This window comes from Enoplosus armatus, chromosome 20 (assembly GCF_043641665.1).
Source record: "Enoplosus armatus isolate fEnoArm2 chromosome 20, fEnoArm2.hap1, whole genome shotgun sequence".
NCBI lineage: Eukaryota > Metazoa > Chordata > Actinopteri > Centrarchiformes > Enoplosidae > Enoplosus > Enoplosus armatus.
The window spans coordinates 11,287,136-11,293,667 of NC_092199.1; positions in this window are offsets into that span (position 1 = coordinate 11,287,136).

The window sequence follows — 6,532 nt, forward strand, 5'->3', positions numbered from 1 at the left end:
ACTCATCCTCTGGGTAAGTAAAACTTTGTCTTTGTCGCCCCCCACTGACTCTCATCAGTGTAACAACAAGTTGTGCCAATAAGCCTGGAGCCCCCTGTGCTTCCCTTAAAGGGCAGTGGCGCTTTTTTTAAAGGAACCAAGGAAAGCCAGGACTCCCTCCCTGCTATTTTAATAAAGAGATTTTATAATTTTCTTTGTCACATAACATTTCTTATTTCACTGTTGCAGCCATCCATCTGGCGACTTGTTTACGGTTGCCTTGCCAATGCTTTCGTGGGTGATTTGATAACTAAAACATTACTTGGCTCGCAAACTTGCTGAAAATACATTACAATAATTGGACAAAAACATCTCTGTTAACTGAGTTAACAGTTTGAGTCACGCATCAGGGCTGTATTATGTGTAGCTCTGGTTGTGACTTGTGTTTTTCTTTGGTTGGGTTGTAAAACAACAAGGCAGCTGTTGATACAGCAGGTACAGTGCGGCTTTGCCATGGCATGTGTGAACAGGCACAAGATGGAAATGTTCCTGAATGTGGCTGCATGTGTGAATAGTGAAAATCACTCCCAGTAATTTACCAGGAACCATGTGAAAGAAGATTTAGAGTCATTTCGGGTGCTCCGGTAGCTCATCTGGTAGAGCACGCACCATGTACAGAGGCTGAGTCCTTACCGCAACCTCTTCTGCATGTCATCCACTCTCTCTCTCTCTCTCCCGCCTTTCCTGTCTGTCTTCAGCTGGCTGTACAATAAAGACGAAAATGCCCAAAAAATATCTTTAAACAAAAAAACTACTAATTTCCTGTATCTGTGTCACGTGGGTTACGCCACCGCCACGCCCCTTTATGAGCGACATCTCTTCTCTCTGTTGGTGCCATAGACTGTATATAAAGTCAATGGTTGGTGCTGAAGCGTCGGTGAATTAAAAGTTAAAACTGAAATAAAACGTGGTTCTTTGCTTAATAATACTATTATTGTTATTGTTATAGAACTGTTTTTGGAGGGGGCCACGCCCACTTAGGATACAGGAAGTGTATATCATTTCAATCATACCTTCAGCTTGTAGTTCCTCCTCTGCTGTCATAGAGCATCTCTGACGGGCTCACCGACTGTGACTCCACTCTGGGAAAGAAACACTGAAGTGAATTAAGAAGCGGCAGAAAGTTAACGTCATTTAAATGAAACAACAGAGAGTTGGCTAGCGTTACTTTTCCACTGTTGCTAATGATGTCAGCAAAGGTGGGTGAGCTGTGTATTTTGTGAGAGTAGTTAGCCAGCAGCAATGACGAGAGGCGATGAGCAGTTCCGTGAAGTGTTTAACAAAATGACCATCACAGCAACAAGTGCAGTGGGACATTATGTGACATGGATGTTTTACCTCCATGGACGAAGAAAGAGGGTGGACTCTGGCATCATGTGAGGTGACTTAAATACACTCTCTGTCTCTACCTGCGTCTTGCTTGCTGGTTTCCTCCCTGATGTTAAAACTTGTATTTTATCCAGGGTAATCTACTGGAATTGTGTTTTCATTTGCATTAGGACTGACAAATCAAATCAAGTTACGAGTAATGCATCACTTTCTGGGAGCTTGAAAAGAAAAGAAAGAAGTGTTGCCAAGTCAGTCAGTGCAATGTGTAACTGAGGTGTTCCTGTCTGAAATGTAGTGTAGATCAACAAACTGTCAGTGATCATTAACGTGAATATATATGATCAGTCTTGTCTGGTTGATATTTAGTGTATTTATGCCTTCAACAGCAGTGCTGGAGTATGCAATTCAGATTACGTATTAGTATTATTAATGTTATTATTGTGGGGTTTTTTTTTTAAAGACGATGAGCCCATCAACCTCAGCAGAATTGTTGAGTGAAGTAAAATGATTCAGTAAATTAAATGGAACTTCTCCTTGTGTCCACAAGATGGAGCCATGGTGTCATGTATTAATTAACTATAAACATAATGAGTACTATAGCCAGTAAATGCACTTTTCTTTTACTTTGACTTTGAACTGCTTTAACTTTATGTAAATGATAGGACTTATCATACACTTTCATTCATTATTAAAAATTAAAAATGGATTGCAGTTACTTTTCCCTTAGCCATGCTACGAAATTCTCAGTGGATTATCTTTGTGAATATGTTGCCACACAAGTCTGACTAAAAGTGTTCAGTGAAGTGGAAAAACTCAAATAGCATTTAACTAAAAGAGGAAAATGGGGTGTTGTTTTAAATCATTTCAACACTTCAATTCCAGATGACTGACTGACAATCTAATCCAAATGTTATTAAATGTAGATGTGGGGGATCTACCATTATATGAATACTTGTAATTTAAACATAACACCATTATAGCTCACTAATTCTAGCTAAGGGTGCCTTAAGGGAAATATGGTTTGCCGAAAGCATTTACATACACAAGGTAAATCACGCAAGAAACAAATAATACAAACAATAACACCAGACTTAAAGCACAGAAAAAAACTTAATATGAAAGCACTATAATACACAAATCAACCAGATATACCTATATTGCCCACCAGACAGTGCAATAATTGGTCAGTCTTTAGTGTAAATTACCAAGCTGTTGCAGTATACAGGCAACCACTGCTGCTGAATTTCATGTTTAAATCAAGCCATGTAATTGCAGGAGGAATAAATAAGACTCTGGTTCCTCTGCTCTGAAGTTTATTCAGTGTGAAGGAGCAGCCAGAGAGTATCAGTTCCTCTGTTAGTCAAAAAAGATGTTCGTCTTTCAGCACAGGACTCTCGCAGATTTAAGTTTATGTGTGCAGTAACCATACTGGGGTTACTCACAAAGCCCCCCTCAACAACTGCAGTACTCACAGCTAAGGCAGTAAAATCTGGTCCAACAAGGTCTTAACTTTAGCAGATTTCATTTTCTGTAGAACAAAAATCTGCAAATTATCTCAGTAACTGTCTCTGAAGTTTGCTATCAGTAAAAGTCCCCAGATATTTATAGTTGCCCTCCAATTCAATTCCCTTATCAGATTGTGGGTTTGAAAGCGGGCTGTAAACTTCTAAAATATATTGCACTATGACACAAAGTCCCCAACAACACAGTCAAGACTCCTCCTGGGAGATGCAACAAAGCGCCACAACCATCTGCAAAGTTAATAAGAAATTTGTTGTGGCAGTCATGAATATGAGTCGTAGGATCACCTTTACGTGAGTGGAAGAATATACGCAACTCAAGGGAGAGACAGTAAATAAAAAGAGGAACTCTGAGCGCCAAAATCTGTCCCTTAAACTGTCTGCTAAAAAGCCAACAGTGTCTCTTTCCACCTTGTGTGAAAAGTGAAGAAAACTTAACAGGACTAATGAGAAGCAATGTAAGGGAGCATCCTCCTATTGCAGTTTGCATACTGTACCTCTGCCACCTTCTCCTGGGTTTTTTTTTTTCTCCAGTTTTTCAGCTGTTAAATGCTACAGGCCTGAAATGTACATTTCAGCATTTCTTTTGAAAATACTACATCAGCTAGAATCCTTTCCATGCAAAGCAAATTTTGTACTTGCAGACACTCCATTAAACCGTATCTTCCCAGATTCTGGACTAATCACTGACTAATCACATTACATACACAGGATGCTCGCTGGAGAAGAGTTATTTTCATGTTGCCAATGAGTCTTCATCTCATCACTATTTCAAATATTTTTGAGAAGCTAAACTGCTCAAAGTATTCTCCAAGAAACTTAATATACACACTGCTCTTCTCCATCTGTCTCTCCTTCTTTGCACACACACACTCGTGCACACATCATAGTGTGCATGCACATACACACTTCCTTATTACCCTGCTCTAAACTTCATTTGTGATTCCATTTTCTGCATCAGGGCTATTTTAAATTACTCTCCCTACTTGTCATTTATGTGGTTTACTGTTCACCACTTCACTGCGCTGTCACTATCTCTGTGCTAATAAATGCATTCAACTATACTAGCTTGTGAGAGTCCTGACGTAAAGTTCCAAAAACAGCTTTGCTCTTAAACTTTATCATGGACTGTAGCAGGCTACAAAGGAATAGTTCAACATTTTACACGTATTCACTGTCTTTAGATGAGAGAGTTAGTTAGATGATACCACTCTGATGTTTATACGCTATATATGATGCTAGAGCCAGCAGGCGATTAGGTCGGAAGCATGGGGAAAAAGCTAGTTTGGCTCTGTCCAAAGTTCAAAAATACACCGAACAACACCTCTGAAGTTCTACAGCTAAAGTGTTGGTAGGCGTGTCTTTTAATGTCGGAGATAGAGAGACTAGCTGTTTCCCCCTGCTTCCTGTCGTTATGCTAAGCTAATCACCTCCTCACTCTACATGCTGTGATATCAATCTTCTCATATAAATCTTGGCAAGAAAGTGAATAAGTGTATTTCCCAAATAGTCAATCTACTCCTTTCACGTTTTACAATACATTCTTTCAGTGGTGGAAGATGTATTCAGGTCCTTTACTCAAGTAGCAGTAGCGATACCACACTATACAAATACTCAATTACGTGTACAAGTCATTCAAAGTGCTCATTACACAGAAGAAGGACCCCTGTCAGAATGTTTTATTATTACCAAATCATTATTTGTAACATGCATTGTGTTGTAGCTGGTGGAGGTGGAGCCGTAGTTGATCTATACCCAGTTTATTTTGTAACAATGCATCATATTTTACAATTTGATCATATGCTTTTAATGTAAACTCTTAAGCTGGTTGCTGTAGCTATCAAATGTATGTAGTACAGTATTTCCATCTGAAATATAGTCAAGTGGAAGAAAACAGAAGCTTTCCTTCCTGTAAACAAGCTATAGATACAGCCGTCTGCTGGGCCCCTGTAGACTGACAACCCTGCCCCTTTCACAGATTCTCACTTTGACCCCAGCAGCTGTAGACGTGTGCACATTTCTGAAAAATGAAGAACGAGATGACGACTCGTAATGAAGACGTGTCTAAGACTTGAATCTTCGCTGTTAGATGCCAGGAAACTGCAGGCAGACTCTGCCGTGTAAGATAACGTTATAAAAGTACACTGGTACTGGCTGCAGACAGCTGACCATGTACAGTAACTCTGGCTTTTGGCTGTTTTTGAGCTACAAATAGGACAGCATTAGGGCTGTCAATTACATCTATTTGACAGCTATAGTTACTTGTTGCTTATAAACATATTACATATAAAACATAGGATCAGCTTATAAAATGTGAAACATTCTTACAAATTAAACCACCAAACACTATACTGTAGTTAAAATGAGTTCCAGCTTGACCAACTGTGAGATGCTACTTCCAAATTAAGTAATCAATTATCCAATAACAAAATATCTCTTATGTACTTTTTCTTAAGTAAGATTCTGAGTGCAGGAGTATTTACACTATTGTATTGCTTCCTTTACTGAAATAAATATATGTATTTTTTTTTTTTAACAAGCTTATTTGCTTTCTTGAGTTAGATGAGGAGATCGATACCTCTCTCACGTCTGTACAGTAAATATTAAGCTATAGCCAGCAGCAGCCGGTTAGCTTAGCTTAGCATAAAGACTTGAAACAACTAGCATGGTTCTGTCCAAAGGTAACAAAGCCAGTTGCCAGGCAACCACCAGAGACTCCAGGAAGTTATTGCTCTCTGTCAAAAATAGACTGTCGGACACGACTCCCCATAAAATGGTGAATTGTTGTTAAACAAACTAGATATAATTATATAATGTTAGTTATCGAGCTTTAGAGGTGCTTGTAGGTGGGATTTGTTAGCTCTGGACAGGGCAAGGCTAGCAGTTTCCCCCTGTTTTTTGGTATTTATGTTAAGCTAAGCCAACCAGTTGCTGGCTCCAGCTTCATATTTACCGTACAGATATGCGAGTGGTATGTGAGCCAAAGACATTGTACAACATTTAGACTCGTTGTATAATGTGTATCTTTGTCAATTCACTTTAACTGATTTCCTAATGAAATAATGGATGCAAATAATATGCAGTGTTTATTTAAATATCTGATCAGATAATTCTGTGGTGTTTAGTACAGTATGCTAAATAAGCCTTCTAATGCTTAGTTGCCCGTGTCCACATTTTCTGGGATTCACCCAGCCCAGCACATCTAGTGAAGTATCAAGTGAAGTGTACTAAAATAAACCACAAAAAAATATTTGCAAATACTTGTTGATCCCGCTCTTAATATGGTTTATAAGAGGTGATGACTGCAAGATTAGTTTGACATCACAAGGCGCTAGATAAAGTGTCAAAAATCGGGTCAGTTGTTGGTCATCTCAGTGCATTTTGTATTTCTCCAGTGAACGATAGAGCTCAACAGGTTTAGTCAGTTCATTAATCTCATCATAAATTTGTAAGACCCCTTTCACCGACGCCTCACCCTCTTGTCTCTGCACCTTATCACGCTCTCACTCTTCTCTTCTTGAACTCCTTAAGGGTGTCGTCAGTCTCTCCTGCGCTCCCTGCTCACTGGAGGGGTGTGGGTGACTTGAGTTCCAGGAGAGCTTTGAATAACAGAGAGGGGAGAAATAAAAGGAATAAGCGCCACA